Below are 26,333 nucleotides of genomic sequence, written 5' to 3'. Positions count from 1 at the left end.
CAGCATAATGCCTAACAAATGTTATTATGATATAGGTTTCTACTTTAAGACCTGTTGGTAAGGGATAAACTTTGTATTCATTACTTTGTCATTCTTGATGAAAACAAAATTAGTTCAGCAATGAAACCAAAACTTTGCAACCAGGAGTACATTTTTGTCAGTCTTAATGAGCAAAATTCTCTCAGCTGTAGTGCATATTTTGGTATGCTATTGGACACAGTATGTCATAACATATGCAACAAGAAATTAAGAACTGGTTATTCTGTCCAACTCATATCTCAACAATCTCATATATACCACATGGGATATTACTACTGGCCAGACCTGAAGTGTTGCCTTGTGTGGCAAACAGAAAGATTATATAAGGGAAATATAAATAGCATTTACCTTTTTATCTTGCAAATGAACCTCTAAAGACATTTTTGTTTTAAGAAGCCATCCCATCTTTTAATAATCCTTTCAATAAACAATGAAAACAAAACCAAGATGTGGTTGTATAATAATCTAAAGGGGAAAGTATATATGATTCATTACCATTATATTGGGGTATATAACAGCTTAACTATTATAATTCCCCTACATGAAATTGAAGCCAGAAAATGTTAAACATTTTGTTACACTCTAAGATTTTCTCAGGCTACTACAGGATCATCTACACTGTATAATTAATGCAGTCTGATGCCACTTTAACTGCCATGTCTCAGCAATATGGAATCTTAGGAGTTGTAGTTTGGACAGACGCCAGCAGTCTTTGACTGACAAGGCTAAAGACCTTGCAAAACTTCACCACTCATGATCCCATAAGATTGAACAATGACAATCCGCATTAATTCAACAGTGTAGATGCACCCATAGTTCTAGATATCTAGTAGGATAATAAATCCTAAATAGTTCAGCCCTATGAGGAGTGGCTTAAAGAGTTGAGAGGAAACATGATGGCCATGTATAAATATGTGAGGAGAAGTAATAGGGAGGAGGAAGTAAGCTTGTTTTCTACTGCCCTGGAAACTAGGATGCAGAGGCTTTTAAACAGAGGCTGAATGGCCATCTGTTGGGGTGCTTTGAACATGATTTTCCTGCTTCTTGGTAGGGGGTTGGACTGGATGGACCATGAGGTCTCTTCCAGCTCAATGATTCCATGATTCCTGAAGTCATGAAGTCTCTATTCTGCCTTGGTTAGATCTCACCTCGAATACGGTGTTCAATTTTGGGCACTACAGTTCAAAAGAGATATTGACAAGCTGGAAAGTGTCCAGAGGAGGGCAACTAAAATGATTAAAAGTCTGGAAACCATGCCCTACTATGAGGACTGTCTAAAGAGCTGGGTATGTTTAGCCTGCAGAAGAGAAGGATGAGAGGAAACATGATAGCCATGTATAAATATGTGAAAGAGTGTCATAAGGAAGAAGAAGCAGGCTTGTTTTCTGCTGCCCTGGAAACTAGGACTCGGAGCAATGGTTTCAAATTACAGGAAAGGAGATTCCACCTGAACATTAGGAAGAACTTCCTGCCTGGAAGAGCTGTTCAGCAATGGAACTCTCTGGTTTGGCGTGTGGCAGGAGCTCCTTCCTTGGAAGCTTTGGACATCTGTTGGGGGAGCTTTGATTGTGCTTTTCCTGCATGGCAGGGGGTTGGACTAGATAGCCCATGTGGTCTCTTCTAACTCTGTTATTCTATAATTCTAGGTCTGTGTTTGTGGCATAGAAGTACTTCTGAAAAGACATTTTAGCCAAGAATAACTTTTCAGAAAGCTGATTTAGTTGACTATTCCCAAAAGGGAGCCGTCTTCCAAGTTGGTGACAGAATGGGTCAATGTGTTTCTGAGAGATGGAAATGACGATTAAGATAATTTATTTTACCAAGAAACCAGTGCTGGGGGATTAATAGGCAGAGACAGCTGGTTACAAACGCTTCCTTCTTTTGGCATTACTATTCAATGTCCATACATATTTCACCCACCAGAATTACCTGAAGAATCCTCAATTCCAGGTTGATCACAGAAGCATAGGGAAGCACGGCATGCAGATCAAAATACATATTACCCGAACAAAGTCAAAGTTGCCAAGACAACCAATAACCCCTGGATACCTTTGCAACAATATTGTCGGTAGGAGCAATGCACACAAGAGCTTCTGCTTATAAAAAGAAGAGGGGGAGGAAACACTATTACTCTGCAAGATGAAATCACAGTGGCCTTAGTACCCAAAGAGAGGGCACTTTACAATCCTGGTCAGCCTTAACTAGAAGGGGGAAGGAGGAGGAAGAACGTGGCGTTTGTATTTGACACAGACACACACTCCCCCATCCTCCCTACATAAGAGTAGGGCAGGGAGCAGGTGGAGAGGGGATTAGACACATAACCCCTCCCCACTGCCACCCTGAGAAGGGGGAGGAGTAGGCCCTTCGCCCTGTACAATGGAGGAGGGAGAAGAGTACAAATAGGCGCTCCTCTTTCTCTCTCCCTCTCCCCTCCAACCCATTTGCACACTAAACAAAAAGAGTCACACGCAGAAAAGAAGGTGGAGCTGCTCAGCGCCCCCTCCCTCCCTCTTCTTTGCAGCTTTCATCTACCAACATACACAGAGACAGCTTCCAATAGAATGGGGAAGAGGTGGATGAAGCGCAAGGGTCCTCAGAGAATGGGGAAATAAGTAAAGGGGAAGAAGAGACCCTCTGCTTTACTAAGGAATGAGTAAGAGGGTGGAAGAGGGGCGTCCTTAGACATTGGGGAGCTGAGTAACCTTGAAACCCTCTCAGCTTCCAAAATATGGGGAAGAAAGGTCTGGGACACAATGCAATTCTGAGACCCTCTGGCCTTCCAAAAGAATGAGGAAGAAGTGGATGGAAGAGGTGTCATCTGAGATTGGAGTGCAGAGCAACCCTGAGGGCTCTTCCAGAAAGGCCCTATATCCCAGGATGTGATCCCAGGTTTCCTGTTTATCCCAGATTATATGGCAGTGAGGACTCACATAATCCAGTTTGATACAGAAAACCTGGGATTAGATCCTGTGACACAGGGCCTGTCTGGAAGGGTCCTGAGACCCTCTGTTCTATCAAAATCAGGAAGGAGAAGGTGGAAGTGGGTGTCTTTAGACATTGGGGAGCAGAGTAACCTTGAGACTCCAAAAATAAGGGGGAAAGGCCAGGATAAGAGGGGGTGGGACACAATGCAACCCTGAGACCCTCTGGCCTTCCAAAAGAATGAAGAAGTGAGTGGGAGAGGTGTCATCTGAGTTTGGTGTGGAGAGCAACCCCGAGGGCCCTTCCAGTCAGGTCCTATATCCCAGGATGTGATCCCAGGTTTCCTGTTTATCCCAGATTATATGGCAGTGGGGACTCACATAATCCAGTTTAACAGAGAAACCCTGGGGTTGGATCCTGGGATATAGGGCTTGTCTGGAAGGGCCCCGAGACCCTCTGTTGTATCAAAATGGAGTAGAGGGTGGAAGAAGGGGTCCTTAAACATTGGGGTGCAGAGCCACCCTGTGCTTCCAAGAGACTGGAGAAGAAGTGTGTTGTGCAGCAGAAGGGGTCTTCAGAGATTGTGGTACAGAGCAACCTTGACTCTACTTTGGTAGGAGTCTTTAATAATATTATAACAATAAACCTTTATTTATATCCCACCACCATCTCCCAGAGGGACTTGGGGCGGCTCACAAAACACTCAAGGTGTGACACACAAAACACAACAAGTGCAAAACAAAACATATGAGTTGACAATAAACAATCAACACAACAACATAAATTCATGGTACTCCTGGTAAAAACAATAAAATGCAGCAATTGCTGTAGATAAAACAACAATACTCAATCTCAGAAGTATAAATTGCAAACAAAGAATCTAAAGGTCCTCATATATATTATTAGAGAGCCTGAACATGGTCAAAGGCTTGTTGGAAAATCCAGGTCTTTAATTGTGTCCAGAAGATTTGGAGGGTGGGGGCTAGACTGATATCTTTGGGAGGGGCATTCCAAAGCCATGGGGCCACCACCAAGAAGGCCCTGTCTCTCTGTCTCCACACTTGCGATGGAGGAAAGACCAAGAGGAGGGCCTCCCTGGTAAATCTTAAAGCCAGTGCTGCTTCATAGAAGGAAATTGGGTCTTGAAGAGAGACTGGACCCACTGAGACTCTCTGCTTGTCCAGGAGAATGGGGAAGAGGGGGTGCTTACATTCCGAGGCACTCAAGCCAACCCTGACTGGATGCAAACCGATGCTCTCACTGTGGGAGAACATGCAGATCAAGAATAGGGATCCACAGCCACCTACGAACCCACCACCAAGACTTGGAGGACCATCATCCTCGGGCTATGTGGGATCGCCTAAGTAACACTCCAGGGCACAGAGCAACCCTGACCCCTTGGCTCTTCCAGAAGACGCATGGGGGGATCTTGGGAGACTGAAAGGTCGTGCAACCTCGACCCTTTCCACAGAGAGACGCGCCAGGCTGGTGGTAGGCCTGGCTCAGGACGGGAAAAGGACGCCCCTGTCCAGGGCCCTCCCCCGCTGTCCCTCCCCTCCCTCCGCCGGGTGCACGCAGCAGCAATGCGGCTCCCCAGCCAGCCAGGCAAGCAGCGCTCGCACCCAGCAGTGGGCAAGCAGGGCCTCGCTGGCTCTGCCCCCGAAGAAGGGGGACTCCGAGGGCCGCGCCAACACCGCCTGCACGCGCACAAACACACGCGCGCGCACACACACAAAGTTGGAGAAGTTAAAACACCCAGCCCTGCGTGCGCGCGCACAGGAAAGCCCGGGGGGGGGGGGGGGAGAAGAAGCGTGGGGCGCCAAGTCCCCCCAGGCCTCCTCTCCTCCTCGATCCCTTCAGAGGGGCTTGTCAGCCAGGCCAAGCTCTGGAAGGGGCCAAGGGGAAAGAAACCACGTCTTCCTTCCCTCCGGCCGGTTGGGGTGACACCGCCACAGAAAAGGAAGGAGGGAAAGAGAGAGGGCCCTTCCACACAGAATATCAAGGCAGGAAAAATCCCACAATATCTGCTTTGAACTGGAATATATGGCAGTGTGGACTCAGATAAACAAGGGCCCGTCCATACAACCCTATATTCCAGAATACCAAGACAGAAAAGGCCACATTATCCGAGTGTGAACTCAGGTAACCCAGTTCAAAGCAGATATTGTGGGATTGTCAGCCTTGCTATTGTGGAATAGAGGGCTGTGAGGAAGGGCCCTTGGTTATCTGAGTCCACACTGCCATATATCCTAGTTCAAAGCAGATTATGTGGGATTTTCTGCCTTGATATTCTGAGAAAGAGGGCTGTGTGAAAGGGTCCTGAGTGCACACTTCCATATATTCCAGTTCAAAGCAGATACTGTGGGATTTTCTGCCTTGATATTGTGGGATAGAGGGCTGTGTGGAAGGGCCCTTGGTTATCTGAATCCACACTGCCATATATCCCAGTTCAAAGCAGATACAGTGGGATTTTCTGCCTTGATATTGTAGGACCTAGGGCTGTGTGGAAGGGCCCAAAGCGAGAGAGAGAGAGAGCGCAGAGGGGCCTGCCTCAGCCTCTCTCTCTCTCTCTCTGCCACTGCGACCCTCATTGTCAGCCAGGCAGCTTGCAGCCTCGCAATCCCCTTCCTTCCGTGGCGCGACTCTTCTCCTCCTCCTCCTCCTGCTGGGACGTGGAGGGGGGAGGAGAGTGAGCCAAGGCAGCTCCTCCATGGGCACCCCCGTCCCCCGACCTACCGGCAGCACCCCTTTCTGCCTCCCCTTCCTAGCCACAAGTGAGGCGACGTTTCTCACGGGGGAAGGGGGGCACACAAAACAACTTCCAGCCGATTACGTGGGTTTCCTTCCCCGCGCCCTTCTCCCCTGCCTTCGGAAGCCACCCCACGCCCCCCACTCTCCACGGCGCCGGGAGGAGGGCAAGAGGGAGGGCACAACTTGCCTCTTCTTGGGGGAGGACATGGAGGGGGAGGGGAGAGAGGACACAAGTCTCCCTGCTAGGTCAAAACAATAAAAAAAAAACAACACCATCTCCCTTCTTTTCTCCAAAAGCATCGCGGAAAGAGAGAGGAGGGCTCCTTCCCGGCCAGCCTGTGGGTTGTGTAACCAGCCCTCCTGCTGGGAAGGGAGGCAGGCAGGCAGGCAGGCGGCCCTGGCTGTGCCCTTTGGGCCGGGGAGGCCAGGGGAAAGGAAGGGGCGCCTTGGACTTACCGAGGCCAGTCCCGCCTGCGCCTCCTCTCCCCGGCGCTGACCTTCGCTTTTGCACGAAGAGGAAGCTGGAGCTGCCGAGGAGCCTCCCGCGGCCGCCATGTTCCCGTTTTAATCACTGGCTGCTTGTTTATTTCAATGGAGACCCTCCCACAGGCTCAGCCTCAGCCGCCTCCTCCTCCTCTTCGTCGCCGCAAAGCTACTCAGGGGGGAGGAGGGAGGGCCGAGCAGGAGCAAGAGGAGGAGGAGGAAAGGAGGAGGAGGAGGGCCCAGCCGCCACTCCCTGCCGTCGCCAGGCGCAAAAGTGGCCTCCCAGGCCAGTCCTCTCGCCTCTCAGACACACAGAGAGAGAGGGAGGGAGGAGGGAAGGAGGGAGAGAAACACAGAGAGTGAAGGGAGAGAAACACACACAGAAGAAGGAGAGAAACAGAGAAGGAGAGATATATACAGAGAGAAGGAAGGAGAGAAAGAGAAGGAGGGAGAAAAATACAGAGAGAAGGAGGGAAGCAGAGAGAGAAAGAGGGAGAGGAATACAGAGAGAGAAGGAGGGAGAGAAACAGAAGGAGAGCAAGAGAAGGAGGGAGAGAAATAGAAAGAAGGAGAGAAATATACAAAGAGAAGGAAATAGAAAGAAGGAGAGAGATATACAGAGAGAAGGAAGGAGAGAACCACAAAGAAGGGGAGAAAGAGAAGGAGGGAAGCAGAGAGAAAGAGGGAGAGGAATACAGAGAGAGAAGGAGGGAGAGAAACTCAGAGAGGAAAGAAAGAGAAGGATGGAGGAAAACAGAGAGAGAAGAAGAGAGAAACACAGAAGGAGGGAGAGAAATACACAGAGAGAAGGAGGGAAAGAAACACAAAGGAGAGAAAAATACAGAGAGAAGGAGGGAAACACAGAGAAAGAGGGAGAGAAACACAGAGGAAAGAAAGAGAAGGGGAGAGAAATACAGAGAAGGAGCTAGAGAAACAAACAGAGGAGAGAAATACAGAAAGAGAAGGAGGGGAACACAGAGAGAAAGAGGGAGAGAAACACAGAGAGGAAAGAAAGAGAAGGAGGGAGAGAAACACAGAGAGGAAAGAAAGAGAAGGAGGGAGAGAAACACAGAGAGGAAAGAAAGAGAAGGAGGGGGAGAAATACTGAGAGAGAAGAAGAGTGAGAAACACAGAGAAGGAGGGAGAGAAATACACAGAGAGAAGGAGCGAGAGAAACACACAGAGGAGAGAAACAGAGGAGAGCAATACAGAGAGAGAAGGAGGGAGAGAAAAACACAGAGAAAGAGAGTAACACACAGAGAGAAGGAGAGAAACAGAGAGAAGGGGAAAAGGAGAGAAAGAGAAGGAGGGAGAGAAATACAGAGAGAGAAGGGGGGAAAGAAATACGGAGAGGGGGGAAAGGGGGGAGAGAAACTGTCAAGAGAGGGCAGAAGGAGGAAAGCCTGAGCAAGGCACATAGATCCCCGGCCCGAGAAGAAACTTCCTGGGTCCTTGGCGACACTTTCCTGGCCCCTCTCTCTTCCCTCCTTCTTTCCTTCTACAGATGCAAGAGGCGGATGACCCCAAGTCAAGGTTTAAACCAGGGACAAGGAAAGGAAAGCATCCTCCTCGTAATAATAAAGTAGCAATTCCCCTCCTCGCGCGGGTGGAGCAGGACTGGGAAGCAAGGGATGCTACTATGCTAGCTATTGTATCTGTAACAAAGAGACACAAGCAGCAATCCGGCCCGAGGGACGGCGACAAAGGGAAACAATGCCACGGCGAAGCAGGCGTGTTGGATCAGGGCACTGCAGCCACGTATGTGGTTTGTTGTTGTTGTTGTTGTTTTAAAACAAAAACTATAGATGCACAGACTTCTGGGAACACACTCTGGATTCTGAGAGTGATGCAGAGCAGTCTGTGGAGAAGCTCAACGTGGAATGATGAATGCATCAGGGCACTGCAGCCACATAGGTGGTTTGTTTTTACTGCTGCTGTTGTTGTTGTTTTAAAACAAAACTATAGATGCACAGACTCTGGATCCTGAGGATGGTGCAGAGAAGTCCGAAGAAGCTCAAAGTAAAATGATGAAGGCTGCAGAGTGGAGGAGCCTTGTTACAAGAGCTGAAAGGGCCCTATAGAAAGTGACCCTATCTTCTGACAGCGCGATGGATTTATTTATTCATTCGTTGCAGCCTACTTGTCTCTCCAGAAGTGCCCTGCAAGGTTCATCCAAACTCTATGCAACCTGGAGCCTCATGCATTCATATGGCCACATTTCAGACTCTTTGGCCCAAGAGTTGATACTACTGTCTCCTGGATCAGTTTGAAGCCATCGCAGAACAAAGTGGTCTCATCTCAAGGGGAGGTCTGCATTGGGGAAAATTCTGTGTGGCCAAAAGCTGGTATGAAAAATTGAACTTCTAATTTTATTTTATTTTTCGTGTCAGGAGCGACTTGAGAAACTGCAAGTCACTTCTGGTGTGAGAGAATTGACCGTCTGCAAGGACGTTGCCCAGGGGACACCTGAATATTTTGATGTTTTACCATCCTTGTGGGAGGCTTCTCTCATGTCCCCGCATGGGGAGCTGGAACTGAAAGAGGGAGCTCATCTGCGCTCTCCTTGGATTCGAACCTGTGACCTGTCAGTCTTCAGTCCTGCTGCCCAAGGATTTAACCCACTGCGCCACAGGGGCTCCACTCCTAATAAATACCACAATTGCAAGACATTTATGTGAGCTTAGAAAGGGGATGAGAAACTGCACAAAAGCAAGCTGTAGGTTATTTATTGTTGTTTTTTTCATAATCCATCAAATACAATTACATAATAGAATCATAGAGTTGGGAAAGACCTCATGGGCCATCCAGTCCAAACCCCTGCCAAGAAGCAGGAAAATCGCATTCAAAGTACCCCTCTGGAGAAGTATAATGCATATATTCTTTTCATATCAATGTGATTTTGAATACCATGTTTCTCAATGAGTTCAATTTGGGAAAGTTAGTTTTTTCGATTGCAGCAAGCTAATGATCAGTTTCCAATATATAGGTTTGTACTTGGTACAAAAAAGATATTGAATGCTGTCATATCCCAGAATATCGAGGCAGAAAATCCCACCTTATATATAATCCCCCCAGTTCAAAGCAGATATTGTGGGATTTTTTTTGCCTTGATATTGTGGGATATAGTGCTGTGTGGAAGGACCATTCCTCAGAGTGCTTCTGCACTGCAGAATTAATGCAGCTTTGCCCCACTTTCAGTGCTATGGGTCAATGCTATCGATCAGGCATGGGAAAACTTGGACCCTCCAGGGGTTTTGAACTTCAACTCCCAGTAGGCTGTGAGGAATTGTGGGAGTTGAAGTCCAAAACACTTAGAGGGCCCAAGTTTGCCCATGCGTATTTTAATGGTTTTAACTATTTAATTTTAATACTACTATATTTAACTCTATTTGAATGCTTTTGGTTTTTAAATTGTCCATTTTTAACATTGTGAGCCACTTTTCATCTCTTTTAAGAGAGAAAAAGTAGGCTATCAATATAGTTATACACATGAATTAAAAAATAAAAAGTATTTATATGTCTATGAATATAGAGTTAATGAGGTCAACAGCACTTCAACTGTTACAACTGAATGCTATGGGAGTTGGGAAATCTTTAGCCTTCCCTGCCAAAAGCAACACCTCCTATAACATTGACCCATAGCACTGAATGTGGGGCCAAGCTACATTAATTCTGTAGTGTAGAAGCAGTCTAAATGACAGCATTTAATTCCTTTTATATAAACAGGACATGAGACAACTTAGAATATTACAAGCTTGAAGTAATTCTGGCCCCTGAGAGATAGGAGCCAGGTGAGTCTTTTTGGGAAGGGATGCCATTGTTGTGGTTCTGATCATTAAAACACTACTGATCATGCTTCAGTACTTCTCAAGTTGTCCAGCACCAAAGCCAAACTCGCTGTCAATGACATCCTTATGAGATTTCATGTGTTCCTGTTGTGATTCCTGTTGTGAAGTTTGGCCCAATTCTATCATTGGTGGGGTTCAGAATGTTCTTTGTAGGTGAACTATAAATCCTAGTAACTACAACTCCCAAATGTCATGGTCTATTTCCCCCAAACTCCACCTGTGTTCATATTTGGGCATATGGAGTATTTGTGCTAAGTTTGGTCTAGATCCTTGATTATTTGAGTGCTCAGTGCTCTCTGGATGTAGGTGAACTACAACTCCAAAACTCATGGGCAACCCCCACTGTTTTTTGTTGGTCATGGGAGTCCTGTGTACCAAGTTTGGTTCAATTCCATCGTTAGTGGAGTTCAGAATGCTCTTTGATTGTAGGTTAACTATAAATCCCAGCAACTACAATACTCAAATGACGAAATCATTTTTTGAGTGATGGCCACTCCTTGGGTTAGTAGGTGTCTTGTGGCCAAATTTGGTAGCAATTAGTCTAGAGGTTTTTGAGTTAGGATGTCACTCAAAATGAACAGAGCATAGATAGATAGATAGATAGATAGATAGATAGATAGATAGATAGATAGATAGATAATTATGTTTATATATACTACCTGCAGTCATTCAGGTTAAGCTGAATCTGAACATTCAGAAAGCAGTCATTTGAAGGCCTGCAAATTTGTTTTGCTCTTTCAGAAACAGGATGTTCTACTGTTTCCTGTTATAGGGTATCACTGAATCAAGATCTTTAATATATTTCACAGAAGTCACAATCCTATACCCATCTCCTAAACAAATGTTTTTAAAGCCAGATGTTTTAAGGAAGCTTGATCACTCCCATTTTCTTTGCAAGAGTACTGCAAAAGGGCATGCCACTACGCATTTTAAAAAGCAGCTGTGCATTTTAAAAAGTGCAAACCACTGCAGTAAAATCAGGCACCAAAGTTCTGATTCCATAGTTACATCCATTTACATCCCATGCCAGAATGGTATAATACATTGGCTTGATAAACCGTTCCTCCATGAAATATATCGAGATGTTACCACATTGCTGTAAGTGAAATCTGCTGAATTACAACTTCTAGGTACATGCGTAACTAGTCAGCACTAAGATCATTGCAATGCAACAGTGCTAGATTGAATTGTGATAAGTGGTGTCTTCATACTCTCTACTTCCTACTGGCTGAATATGATGAAACCTTGTGGGAAGATATTAGAACAAGTATATTCAATAAAATAAAACATTGCTCTGTTTTTTAAAACATTTTACAAATCCATGCACCTCCTACTCTAGTTAACAGAGATCTAACATCTTATAATAGAAGAAAGAATCATAGCAACAGAGTTGGAAGAGACCACAAGGGGCATGAAGTCCAACCCCCTGCTATCCAGGAACACATAATAAAAGCACTCCTGTCAGATGCCTATCTGGTCGCTGTTCAAAAACCTCCAAAGAAAGACTCCACCACACTCATTCCACTGCCGAATAGCTCATACTGTCAGGAAGTTATCTCTGATGTTTAGGTAGAATCTCTCTTGATGTAGGATTGCATTGCTCTGTGCCTTAGTCTCTGTAGCAGTAGAAAACAAGCTTGTTGCATCTTTAATATAACATGCTTTCACATATTTAAACATGGTTATCATGTTACCTGTTAAACTAAATGCACCCAGCTGTCATAAACCCCATCTACACTGCAATATAACATCCAGATTATCTGCTTTGAACTGGATTATATGGAAGTGTAGACTCATATAATCCAATTCAAAGCAGATAATGTGGATAGTCTGGGTTTTTTTTATTGTGTCAGAAGCAACTTGAGAAACTGCAAGTCACTTCTGGCGTGAGTGAATCAGCCATCTGCAGAGATGTTGCCCAGGGGACGCCTGGATGTGTTACCATCCTGTGGGAGGCTTCCCTCAGAGGCTTTTCTCATGTCCCCGCATGGGAAGCTGCAGCTGACAGATGGGAGCTCATCCCATCTCATGGATTTGATCTGATTTCTAGGGACAGTCCCCTCATTCCCCCAATATAACTACATGCCACTTCCAAAAGAACTTAATGTGGCAATATGCCTCTCTGACACCACAAAGCCACTCACCCCAGGCACAGAGACTCTCTTTCATCCTTTTCCTGCAATAATAACAGCAAATTCCTCTTATGATTTGCAAACAGATTTGCAATTTATTACAAGGAGCTGCTCTAGGGAAAGTTAAGGAGTAATCTCCAAATGTATTTTTATGTATGTATATGCTATCCCTCTGGGTTGGGTTCCATATACTTTTTCTTTCATCGGCATTGATTCTTTTGATTCATGCTGGGATAAATCATATTGATTTCTTTTATTGAGCTTGCATTTTAATATCACTTAATTGAATTAGACTCAAGGTTTCAAATACTACTGTAAAGATAATCTACTATATAGTATGCAATAGCTAACTAGCTATTGAATTTACTACTTAGATATAAAGTACGGTAATATCTTAGATAGGAGCCCCTGGTGGCGCAGTGGATTAAACTGCTGGGCTGCTGAACTTGCTGACCAAAAGGTCAGTAGTTTGCATCTGGGGAGGAGCTGGGTGCACTCCTGCTATTGGCCCCAGCTTCTGCCAACCTAGCGGTTCGAAAACATGCCAATGTGAGTAGATCAGTAGGGAAGGCCATGCAGTCATGCCGGCCACATGACTTTGGAGGTGTTTACAAACAACTCCGGCTCTTTAGCTTAGAAACTGAGATGAGCCCCACAGAGTTGGACATAACTAGACTTAATGTCAAGGGGAAATATTTACCTTTACCTTTTAAGTATCTTAGATGAATGAACCTACAACCTTTGATTCCCTGGCTGTTTGTGACTTCAAACAGAATCCCTTATTAATAGTTATGCATACTTGAGTTTGGGAAATCCAAAATATTTGGAAGATCAGAAGTTGAGGACCACTGCTTTCAACCACTGGTTCACAGCTTTGGATTGTTGGCCTATAACTCCCATGGTCCCCAGACTATGATTAGGGATTATGGGAGCTGTAGGCCAAAATCATGTCAAAACTGAAGGCTAGGAACTACTTTAGACAAAGGTTTGAATTCTGCATACATTCATCCTATCAGAATCTCATTGATTAACCTAGTCAAAGGAACCAGTCTATGTACATAATTCAGGTAATGAAAAGTAAGTGATAGCAATGGAAATTGACAAGTTATAATAACTGAAAGAGCAGCCTACCTACAATTTATTTTTGGCATGCAGGCTAAGCATTTGATCCTGTGGAGCAGTGTTTTATATTTAAATGGGTTATTTTCTACTTTGGAACATACCCTAATTATCTCAGTAGTCTCTCAAGGCTTCTTAATTACCAATAGTAGCCTTGCACTTAATGTAGATAGAGGAGTTCTTCCTCCTTGTTGTTTCTGTTTGGTATAGACCCCACCTTGAGACAAGCCAAAACACAGATGAGATAAAAGAATTATGGATGAAGACTACAGGTTAAATCAGCAGCTTATACTGATACTGTCCTGTCATATCAGACATTGTTATTCTCAGAAACTTTTGAAGTAATATGAAGTTTGATACTTACAAAGCCATGCCCACTACAGATACAACAACAACAACACATTTTATTTTTATCCAGCCTCCATCTCCTAGAGGGACTTGGGGTGGCTTCCAAAGCACTCAAAGGCGCAAACACATAAAATACAAAAATTGCAGAAACGATAACAGCCAACATAAATATCTCACTTCACAAAACCCCTTGGGTAAAATCAGTAAAACACAACAATAGCTTCAGGTATAAAACAACAACAATCAATCTCAGTCATGTAGAGTGCTTGGTGAAATCTATGGGTCCTCATGTATATTTACATTTATTTATTTACATTATTTCTATCCCACCCATTTCAGCCTGAAGGTGACTCAGGGCAGTATACACAGTCGGCACAATTCGATGCCAAAACAAAATACATACATTAATAAAGCAAAAACATCAAGTGCAATTAAACATATATTCATAAAGGAATCTAAATATAGCTGAAGACTTGTTAAAAAAAACATGTCTTCAATTGTGTACAGAAGCATGAAGAGTGGGGACTAGTCTGATCTCCCTCAAGAGGGCATTCCAGAAATGGGGAGCCACCACCGAGAAGGCCCTCTCTCTCATCCCCACCAACTGTACTTGAGACGGAGGCAGGACTGAGAGGAGGGCCTCCTCAGTAGATCTCAGTGCCCATGCCAGTTCATAGAAAGAGATGCAGTCTCCAAGATAGGCTGGACCTGAAGCTTATAGGGCTTTATAGGTAATAACCTGCACTTTTAATTGGGTCTGGAAACTCATCAGCAGCCGGTGGAGCTGCTTTATTGGGGCATTGTGTGCTTCCTATAACCAGCTCCAGTTAGTAATCTAGCCACCAACCTTCGCACTAACTGCAGTTTCCAAAGCGTCTTCGAAGGCAGCTCCACATAGAGTGCACTGCAGTAGTCCATTCTAGATGTAACTAAGGCGTGGACCACCATGGCCAAATCAGGGGTTTTGAGGTACAGTCACAGCTGGTGCAAAAGTTTCGGTTGTGCGAAGCCCCTCCCAGCCACCACCGACACCTGAGCTCCAAGTGTCAGCACTGAGTCCAGGAGGACCTCCAGACTGTGAACCTGTGTCCTCAGGGGGAATGTAACCCCTTCGACCAGAGGTTGCCACCCTATACTGAAAATTAAGAGGCAGGACATGTCAAAAATAATGGAGTGTCTAAAGAGCAATTGCAAGAATCCAAAATATTCTTCAAGGAAAATGGTAATGAACAACACCTAAGTACCCAATGGTCATCCAAATGCTTTTGGATTACAATTGTTCCTTATTATCGGCCATGTTGATTGGTTCAGTTGTCCTCCAGCAATGTCCAGGAGCAGCAGTTTCTCCAGTCTCTGTTCTGGTGAAGATCCAAATGCAGTTTGCATTTATTTCTGGAAAAGGCATTTTCTTTGGTTTACTGCTTCTGAAACTAACACTGCAATCTATTCAGTATCTATTTAGTGGTAAACCAGATTATGTTTAATGAGATTTACACTCAGGTAAATGGGTACAGAGTTGCAATCTATAGTTTCAAAAGCTGTATGTGAAGTGATGTTAGGTCTATTGGGGAAGCAGGGAAAAGGGTGCTACATTTTGAATAACTCTTCTAAAATTCAGACTAAATTCCAGGTAGAATTTTCCATTCTACTGGCATAGGCCCCTTCCACACACCTGAATAAAATCCCACATTACCTGCTTTGAACTGGAATATCTTGCAGTGTGGACTCAAATAACTCAGTTCAAAGCAGATATTCTGAGATTTTCTGCCTTGATATTCTGGGTTATATGGCTGTGTGAAAGAGCCCATAGAGGCCACCATTTTTTCTCAAACACACACAATCAATACCTCTGTGATATACCAATCCTTTCTATGTTTATGTCTGTGTATTCCACATTTCTCCTGAATGGATTTCAAAATGGCTTACAGCATAAATTAGAACAGAGCATTTCACTTAATTAATTCATTAGACTTAAGCACTATATTTCTTCTAGAAAACAGCTTGAAGTTCAAAACTGCTAAAAAGCATTAAAGAGTTTGACATGTGTGTCTTCAACTTGTTTCTGACGTACGGCGACACAGAAGTGAACCTGTCTCGGGTTTTCTGGGGCTAAGAGTGTCAGACTCACTCAAGATCGTGCACTGTGTTTACCTGTCTGGCCAAGGAATCAAACTCTTGAATCGAGAGTAAGATGCCCTATATCAGGGGAAAGGCAGGATAAGAGTTAAGTAAAATAAATACAGTCAATCCCTGTTTCGAACAAGATAGGTGCTGTAGGCTTGTTGTTAATTTGAATTTGTTTGTAAACCAGAAGAGGTACATTGTTAAGTGTAACTCCAGCCACACACACACACACATGTTTTAGCTTTGGATAACATAGGGAAAGATGAACACCCCTGCGGTGTTTATTTTGCTGTCTGTGCCTCTTGTTCAGAAGATTTCCCCTCGCTTTCTGTCACTGTGATAATTGGATTTTGAAAAATTTGGCTTGTTGTGGAAACAAGGTTTAGTGATAAACTTTTAGCTGAAACACCTTTCCCCCATAAAAACTTTCAGGAGTGAATTTCTGTTTCTAGGGGTAGATTTCCCTCACTTCCTAAGACATCAGCTGATCAAACAAAGGGATCACTTGGAATTTAGTATTGTTAATTTTAATTGTTATTGCTCCGTTAATATTGAATCTTTTATCTAAATTGAGTTGGGCTTTACATTTTTAAAATGTTGTTTATGTTGGATATTGTGTCATTACTAATGATGAAATATTTTATTTGTATTTTGTGTGTTGTCGAAGGCTTTCATGGCCAGAATCTCTGGGTTGCTGTAGGCCATGCTCTAGAAGCATTCTCTCCTTACGTTTCACCCACATCTATGGCAGACATCCTCAGAGTTTGTGAGGTTTGTTGGAAACAAGGCAAGTGGGGTTTATATATGTGTGGAATGTCCTGGGTGGGAGACGGAATTCTTTGTTTCTTTGAGGCAAGTGTGAATGCTGCAATTGATCACCTTGATTAGTAGTTAATAGCCATGCAGCTTTAAGGCTGCAAGCACAAGAGGGATCCTCTCACCTCTGCAGGAGTCTATGAGTTACCATACAACTGTGGACAAGTCTATACAGGGACTACCAAACACAGCACACAAACACGGATCAAGGAACATGAAAGGCAATGCAGGCTAATTCAACCTGCATTGAATTAGCCATAGCAGAGCTAAGTCAGCCATAGCAGAGCACCTGATGAAGTCAGCCATAGCAGCCATAGCAGAGCACCTGATGAACCAACCTGGACACAGCATATTATTTGAGAACACAGAAATGCTGGACCACTCTAACAATCACCATGTCGGACTTCACAGAGAAGCCCTTAAAATCCACATGCATGTGGACAATTTCAACAGAAAGGAGGAAACCATGAAAATGAACAAAATCTGGCAACCAATATTAAAACAACTCTAAAATCAGGACAGTAAAGGAAGAACAGTATTCAAAAACAGGGAAATTCCAGAGAAGAAACAATCAGGGCTAGCTAACACCTCCCAACAAAGGATCCCCCAGGCAGGAAGCAGCCAAGCCTTGAAGCTGCAAGGCTATTCAGTGCTAATCAAGGCTATCAGTTGCAGCATTCACACTTGCCTCCAGCAGACAAGAGTTCTTTCTCCTATCCTGGACCTTCCACAGATCTATAAACCCCACTTGCCTTGTTTCTAGCAAACCTCACAACTTCTGAGGATGCCTGCCATAGATGTGGGTGAAACTTCAGAAGAGAATGCTTCTGGAACAGGGTCATACAGTCGGAAAACTTACAGCAATCCCTGTATTTTATGTGTTTTATAGCACTAATTTGTGCTGGGTAAGCCATCCTTAGTACCTTTGGGAGATCATGGCAGGATATAAATAAAGTTATTATTATTATTGTTGTTGTTGTTATTATTATTATTATTATTATTATTATTTTCTGTTGTCTCACCCTCGTCCTTAACTATGAGCACGGCTCTCCTCAGACATTTTAAATAAAAACACTATTTTTAAAACAGTAAAATGTAAATCAAAACATATAAAATACACAGTGTAGAACAAAAAAGGAAATAACATGGCAAGGACAAATGGTTTGCTTTTATTGTTTTAAGTTGCTAAACTAGCAAAGCATTGGTAACAATGTCATTTCTTTTAAAAAATGGTATGTCATTGCTTGAATGCCAAACATAGATCAATAATAAGAAGAGAGCCTTGCATCATCAGATAAGGATAATCTAATGTAACATTTGGTTTCCAGTTGTGGAAAGGTATCCCTATTTCTTTGTTCTTTGTTGATAGCCTTCCTTTTTTCAGAGATATACTGCCCCTGAACATGAAGGTTCCATTTAATTTACATAGCTAATAGCCATTGATAGATCACTCTTTCTGGTGTCATGTATATAATCTATCACAGACATCGTGGCTGCTACCCTTCAAAGAAGTTTTTGGCAAGGAGCTTGGAAGGAAATAATTTAACCTTGGTCTGCTACAGTATAAGTATATGTTCACAAAACATCCCTGTGTTCATTCTCGCTCTCTTGAAAAAGTACTCTGCCTGGGCTACAGTCCTGTTCCCTGGAAGATAGCTTTATTTAACTCAGTAAAACCATACATGTATAGGAATGTATTGTTAGCTGGATATAAAAAATATAAAGCGCTATGTGAGTCAATTATAGGAGGTAAGATGGAAATACAGAATAACATACTTTTTGTTAAAACTCACTAAAAACTATCTGCAAAAAAGAAGAAAGATTTTGAGTTTCCTAGAACTTTTTTTCTCAGGTGGTATGTTAAACCAATAAGAAAGAAAGAAAAATCTGGGGGTGTTGTCATTGTTCTCCAAACCTGTAAATTATAACCATATTGAGTAGGAATACAGAAGGTGTTTGGCAGAGTAAGGTGCAATACCAATTGTAAGATTCATTATTTTGGAGTTATGGGGCCAATAATGCAAAACTGGATGTTTCCCCATTTGGAGATAATAAAATCTGTTCGGTTTTATCTCGAGTCTTAATTGGTTCATATTTGGAAAGCAGAGGGAAAAATCCAACATGTTACTCTGTACTTATTTTAATTTGGTTTGTTGCATATTTTCCACTGCTTTGAAAATGCACCTACATACTGAACACAGTATAATTTTCCAGAAAATCCAAAAGTTATACCATTACAATATTAAATACAGTTGTAGAGAACATTTACTTTTTAAAAAACTCATGACCGATAACTCACAATTGTAAAACATGTCCTATTCAGACACAAAAAAAATGACCAACAGTAACAACTTTATGCTCTTTCATTGTCAATTATTCTGAAGATACACAAATAAGAAAGCTATTTTCTGAGCAGGAAGAGGAAAGAGGAGAAGAATAAGAACCACAGTCACACTTGTACTTAGAGAAAATCCACAACCCACTGCTGTACCTTACTTACTTAGGTGATCCCTCCCTCATTGTCCGAGTATGATGGCCTTCTAAGTGCAGGGTCTTGGCCGTGAGTCTGTAGGTGACTGTAGAGCCCTATTCTTGACCCACATGTTCTTCCACTGTGAGGGCATTGATTTCCAGATCCAGGGCAGTTCTAGTTAGGGTTGGCTTGACTCATCTTCCTCTTGGCACATTTCTCCCGTTCGCTCCCCATTTATACCTCTTCAAATTCCACAGCACTGCTGGTCATGCCTTTTTGAATTCTGCAGCACTGCTGGTCACAGCTGACCTCTAGTTAGGGCGCTCAAGGGCCAGGGCTTCCCAGTTCTCTGTGTCAATGCCACAGTTTTTAAACCCACCTTTAAATCTCTTTTCCTGTGCACCAACATTCCATTTTCCATTCTTGAGTTGGGAGTATAGTAACTGCTTTGGGAAATGGTGATTGGGCATTTAGACAATGTGGGCAGTCCAGCGGAGTTGATGGCATAGGAGCTTCAATGCTAGACGTCTTTGCTTCTTCCAGCATGCTGGCATTTGTCTGCCTGTCTTCCCAAGAGATTTGCTGGATTTTCATGAGGCAATGCTGATGGAGTCATTCCAGGAGATGAGTGTGATGTCTGTAGACAGTCCATCTTTCACAGGCATATAACAGGGTTGGGTTTATAAACAGGCTTTATAAACAAGCACCTTGGTATCCTACGGATGTCCAAGTTCTCAAGCACTCTCTGTTTCATTTGGAAAAGTGCTGCACTTGCAGAGCTCAGGTGGTGTTGTATTTCAGTGTGGAGAAGTGGCTTCCAAGGTAGCGGAATTGTGGGAGCTGAAGTCCAAAACACCTGGAGAGCAGATGTTTGCCCATGTCTGGTGCAGATTCATCCTATGATTGAGGTATTATCATAGTGAATCACAATGAAATATATCACCCTTTGGCTTGCCTAGAAAATCAGCATGTAAGAAGATCAAATCCTGTCTCCAAGGTCCAAACTGATCTAGCGTTTCAGAAGGCCCTTTGCTCTGTTGTCACCACCAGCATTCATAGGCTGAGGTCAATAAAGTGAGACAGCCTGCTTAAATACTCCTTGATGTTTAACCCATTCCTCCTCCTGCATTTTTCATTTTGCATCATGTCATTTTTCCTTTTTTTTTGCAAAGAAACAGCATAAACATGTTGAAAATAAAAGAGTAATAAATAATAAATTGACAAGGAAAGTAAATTATGGAGCTGAAGTTGCTGCTTTAAAAAAAGTTATCCTAAAATAAACTACCAGTTTTATTTATAGGATAGTTTTTTTTAAAGGATATGTGGTTTACTGTAATTCTTCTGGATCTTAATTATATTGACAGTGTAGGCTAAATCCAGGACTTTATATCAGTGCTAGATTTGTTCTGAGCCTCTCTTCAGGCTTTTATGTAAAGTAAGTAAGTCAGCCTTGTGTTTAAATTGCATGCCTCTGAAACTTAACAGTTATGTATAAAAATAAGTAGGAAGATAGTTATATTCAGTGTAACAACAGAAAATAGCACATAAAAGTTTGGGCCTGGATACTATTTCAGCAAACCCATGGCTTTCGTTCTAAAGGCTAACCTGCAATCTACACAGTATTCAGACCTATTTTCATTTCCTCTCTAGGACAAGATGGACATTTGAGTTTATAGTTTATTTTAATAGTTCCTGCCATTAAATTACATGGATAAGATATCCATCTTTTTTCAAACCGTAATTCCATTTCCAGCCAAAAAGCAAAATACGCATATATGACGTTGCGGCTTCATATTGTTGCTCCAGTTGATCTGTGTCTCTAGATTGTAGGCTGCTCAGACTTTTTTTTATTTAAAAAAATCTATTAATGTAAACAAGATTTTTCTCTTGTAAAATGGTTGGTAGATGAACCCAGGAACTTCCCTGCGGAAAAACGAGATACTATCTTTAAAGATGACCAAACTAATTGATTGTGAAGTTGCCATATGGCATGGGTTCTTTTAAAATTCCATTAAGAAATGAAGAACACTGCTATAACCAGCGTAGCAGAGCAATACACTAATGAGAACTCTGGTTTTGTTTTTTGTTTTTTAAATCAACAACATTGAGGCTAGACACTGGTAGCATGTACTGTATAGCTGGTTACAAATCCAATAAGAACTGCCTTCTTTTTGATTGTTTTAATTATGCCTCACTTCCTAATAGTATGCAATGGTTAGTAAAGACAGAAAATTTGAATAATAATAATAATAGTAGTAGTAGTAGTAGTAATAATTTAGAAAACAATATTACATTGTGTTGTCAAAGGCTTTCATGGCTGGAATCACTGGGTTGCCATGAGTTTTCCGGGGAGTATGGTCATGTTCCAGAAGTATTCTCTCCTGATGTTTCATCCACATCTATGGCAGGCATCCTCAAAGGTTGTGAGGTGTGTTAGGAACTAGGCAAGTGAGGTTTATATATCTGTAGAATGTCCAGGGTGAGAGAAAGAATTCTTGTTTGCTTGTAGCAAGTGTGAATGTTGTCTGTTTGAGAAAACTGTGAGAATGAACCATAACTACTAGCTACTAGTATTAAAAAAACAAAGAAAAACAGGACAATAAACAAAGAGCAACACTCAAAAACAGGGGAATTCCAGACAAGAAACAATTAGGGCCAGCTAACACCTCCCAACGAAGTCTGATATGGTAGTTGTTAGAGTGGCCTAGAATGTCTTAGTTTTCAAATAATAAGTTGTGTTCAGGTTGGTACATCAGGTGCTTGCCTATGGCTGACTTCTCTGGTTGAATCAGTCTTTCTTGTTCCTTGATTTGTGTCTGGGCAATGCTGCGTTTGGTGGTCCCTATGTAGGCTTGTCCACAGCTGCACGGTATACGGTATACCATATAGCATGTATTTAACAATTAAACAAGTTGTAAAGACAAATTAATAATAGAGTTTAAAATGAATTAAAACTATGGAAATGTGCGCCCCTGGCATCCTGACACATTCATTTGTAGCAGGTTTTAGAAATTCGCAACGTGGACAGGGGACACGTGCCAGAAATTTACTTTTATCTTTTTAAATTTACTCTCTAAGATGTGTCTCTAAGGACTTAATAAGCACTAATGCAGATATCTGAATGCGCAAGCAGATTTCTTGTCATTCTCTTGTCATTATCTCTCCTCACCCTCCTGTTGCAAATACTTTTTTCCCTTTTGAACCCTGTTTCCCTTTGGGGTTACTTGCCTGCCATGCTGGTGCCTACTGTGTAAATATGGTCAATGTAGAGTCATATGATGCAATTCAAGGAAGGACCCCCATCTACACTGCCATAAAATACAGTGTGAAAATGCATTATATGGTCAATGTAGAGTCATATGATGCAATTCAATACATTATATCAGCCTACACTGACCATATACGTCTACACTGATGATATCATGTAGTTTCAAACTGTATTATATGGCAATGTAGCTGGCCCTAGAAATAATTGTTTGATACAGTTTTGGGTTTTCAATCCTGAAGAAAGCCTTAATTTGGGGCAAGAAAATATATATAAAAGACGCCCATGCTAAAGAAAGGGTCTATGATAAACTACTGGTTTATGATGATCACAGTCATGTGGCTTTGACTCTACGGCCCCTTCCACACAGCTGTATAAAATCCACATTGAACTGGATTATAGGGCAGTGTGGACTCAAATAATCCAGTTCAAAACAGATACTGAGGATTATCCGCCTTGATATTTTACATTATATGGCTGTATGGAAGGGCCCTATGAATTCCAAACTGATGTATTCCCATCTGTTTTGCAATATGGACAAGAAAGCCTATCCACCTGTTGTAATAGGCTGGATCTACACTGCCTTATATCCCAGGATCTGATCCCAGATTATCTTATGTAGACCCCCGCACTGTCCTCTTTTCAGAAGGAATGGAAGGCATAGATGTTTGGGCCAGCCTTTGAGAATGTCTAATCCTTATGGTCCGCAATTAATGACAGCACTGCATTTTCATCCCATTCCCTAGTTCATGAGCTACCACTTACACTATCCCATTCCCCTGCTCCTGGTTACGGTTGCCCATGTTTTACGACAGTTCTCACCATAGGTCATTGGGTGCTGTTTTAAATTTAAATAATTGTTTTATATGCTGTGGTTTTATCTCTTATTGTATTGTATGTTCTTTTCTTGCATTGTTTTGTGCACATTGTGCCGTATGTAAGCCACCTCGAGTCCCTTTGGGGAGATGGAGGCGGGGAACAAAATAAAGTTACTATAATATTATTATCTTCTTATCTTAAACAAGCTGTCCCCTGCCATGCATTGCTGTAGCCCAGTCTGTTTATATGTGTATATATGTAGTTTTGCGCATGCATTGTAATGCATTTTTATTTTTGACTTTTTAAGTCTCTTCTGCTGTGTTTTTCAGTGTTTTTATGAGTGATGGTCAATTGTTGGCCTGATAGGAGTATTGTGTCCAAATTTGGTGTCAATTTGTCCAGTGGTTTTTGAGTTTTGTTAATCCCACAAACAAACATTACATTTTTATTTATATAGATTATCTGGCAGTGTAGACAAATATAATCCAGTTCAAAGAGGGTGATTTGGGATCAGATCCTGGGATATAGGACAGTGTAGATCCATCCTTAGTTGAAGCCTTTGCTGCTTTTTGTGACAAGTAAAATGGTATAAAATAACATCAGACCACACGAACAACAGATTGTGTCTGTTAAGAATCAAAGACAGGGTATTTATGGCATATTTAATTTTACAGCGACAAAAATTCCAGCTCAGTTCTACCAGGCATATTGTGTATTTCTAAAACTGTGCCATTTTAAAAGAGGCAGAAATAGAAATGAAGGAGGTGGGGAGAGCTTGCTAAGAAGAGCTTTTTGTCTGGCAACTCTGTGAGTAAAGATAATCTTTGTTTATCTTATAAGTTTAACTAGTCTCCAGTATATCCAAGGTGTTGGAAAAAAATGTGGAATTAGAAGTAAAGCAAGTGAACACACCCATAATGGAGGGTATAATTTCTAGTCATGCTGAAGGCAAGGAAAAACAAACCCAGCAGTTATTATGGCATATTATTTCCTCTGAAATCTCTCCAAGACTTCAAACAGGATAATTTAAATTCTACTTTGACTAGCAATTTTACACTATGGAAGAAAATGATGCAACATTACTCATGCGTCTTCACTACAGTTTGATTCTGGAAGAATTTAATGATAAGAGTGCAAGAGGAAAAGCTGGGAGACGTATGGCTGCAGAAAACGGAGAACTGGATTTAAGTATTTAGTGTCAGCCAATCACAGCAATATGATTAATGAGGCCCGGAGAGAGCACTGTGCTTTCTACCATTGCTGCTTCTTGTAACAAAATAGACTGGGAATTGGGGAGACTTATTGAGCTTTTGAATGGGAAAAGGCAGCAAAATTCTACACGGCAAAGCACACGTTACAGCACAATTGCTTATTTTCCTCAGTGTGATTATAGCCTCCCATTTCCCTCATTACAGGCTAGATATTATTGAAGCTGCGCCAACAGCAAGTTAGCAAGCCAGCAGGAGAGCAAATTGATTATACAGTTAGTGGTGGAAAAACTGAGATTTTTTTATTATTAAGGGAAAATGAAATACAGTCAATTTATGCTTCACCTCAACCCCCTTCCACACTGTAGTTATTTTGTTGGCTCTTTGAGGGCTTTTCCAGATGGCAGTTTCCTCCATGTTGCCTTTCAAGTTACAGTACTAAACCAGAAGGATGGAGAACTTGGTTTTTAGACTATTGAGTAGCTTCAGTGAATCTTGCCAAACTAATAAGTCTCAACCCGTGGATTTGGTACAGACTGCCATGCCTTGCAGATGTTAGGTGTATTTTATCAAAGTGCCGATCACCTTATTTAACTCTGTAAAAAAAAAAGAAGAAGCAGAAAAACCGATCTTTTATAAGAGGTCTCTCTGAAGTCTTGGCCAGCAATTCATCCTTCAAAAGGACTTCTTGAAAATATAAAGAGGTTGTGTGAACTAATAACCCAGTCTGTATTTAACAATGTAGAATATGAGAAGTTTGACACTTTGGAATCATGGCAGTTGTAATTTGGCGAAGAACCAGACCTCTTTGGTAGAAAAGGCTAATGATCTCACAAAACTACAACTCCTATGATTCTAGGGCTTAGAGCCATGACAGTTAAGGTGGTATCAAACTGCAGTAATTCTGCAGTGTAGATGTACTCTTAGATCCAGACCTCTTAAACTAGTTATCTCATCACAGATTTCACTTTATTTTTCTCTACCACCTTCACTTCCACCTCATCATATTCATTTAGGTTGGCAAGATTGGGTGGCAGGAAGTTGGCCACTTTTCCTAGGAGGCAAGACTTCTGTTCCTGACACTACTGTAACCCATTATGACTGTGACTCTGGTCAGGAAAGGAATATGTTAAACTTCTAATGTAAATAATATAGGCCACATATATTATTATTATTATTATTATTATTATTATTATTATTATTATCCTGGGGTTTAGGATAGAGTGTCTCTTTGTCAGCAGCTTATATCTCAGTTTCTTGAGCCTCTGTATAACACCTTTAGTGGGTATGGAGGAACTACCATGGAAGGAATGGATGAGAAATCTACTTCTGCCAGCATAGCTTGACATTTCCAAAAGCCAATATGTTTAATTTTTTATTATTGAGTAATAGATAACAATAATGAATTTTGAAAGGAAATAAGTTGATGTTTTAGTGACAATGGCAATATCATGATAGCTTTTAGAAATAACATGTCAAGCTCTGGGCAGTTTTCTGTCTTCCTGCAACCATCTGGTCAGAATGGAGATGGGGAATATATGGCTAGATGTTGTTGACATCTAGGGTCGGGCATAGGATAGTGCCAAAAAGAGAACACGGCAGCAAAAAGTCATGGTCTTCACTTACTATTGAACTTTGTTGCTGTTTTGCTGTTGGCGTTGAATGTTTGCTGCTGGTTGTAAACGGGGAGATGGGATGGGCTATAAATAAAGTTTTATTATTGTTGTTGTTGCTGTTAGCATTTTATCTATTATTCCTATTACTGTTAATTTCAAGGCAGATAGCCTTGTGAGTCTTCCACAGCTATTACGGCATTAAAAAGTTTGTAGCACCATAAAAACCAATAGAGTGGACCCTCAATGCCTGCTGAGGATTAGCTCCAGGAACCCCAGTTGATACCAACATTTGTGGATCTTCATGTCCCATTATATACAATGATGCAATGAATTGATGTTCTTTGTATAAAACGGCAGAATCAATGTTTGC

At 42.1% G+C, this 26,333-nt stretch overlaps 1 protein-coding gene across 5 annotated transcripts in view; it reads right to left on the bottom strand.

Annotated features, from left to right (window-relative positions):
• NCOA2 (nuclear receptor coactivator 2) overlaps positions 1 to 6,488 on the bottom strand; it is a 168,339-nt gene extending 161,851 nt beyond the window's left edge. For 4 of the 5 annotated variants that reach the window (XM_060775448.2, XM_060775454.2, XM_060775453.2 and 1 more), the window contains exon 1: positions 6,169 to 6,488. The gene's annotated coding sequence lies outside the window, so the exon portion shown is untranslated. The remainder of the gene's footprint in view (positions 1 to 6,168) is intronic. The other variant, XM_060775455.2, reaches the window with a different exon arrangement.
• Positions 6,489 to 26,333: the final 19,845 nt, after the last annotated feature.

The sequence above is a fragment of the Anolis sagrei genome, chromosome 4 (genome assembly GCF_037176765.1).
Source record: "Anolis sagrei isolate rAnoSag1 chromosome 4, rAnoSag1.mat, whole genome shotgun sequence".
NCBI classification, from domain to species: Eukaryota; Metazoa; Chordata; class Lepidosauria; order Squamata; family Dactyloidae; genus Anolis; species Anolis sagrei.
Note: the sequence above shows the minus strand (reverse complement) of the source record. Positions and strands in the feature narration are given on the sequence as shown.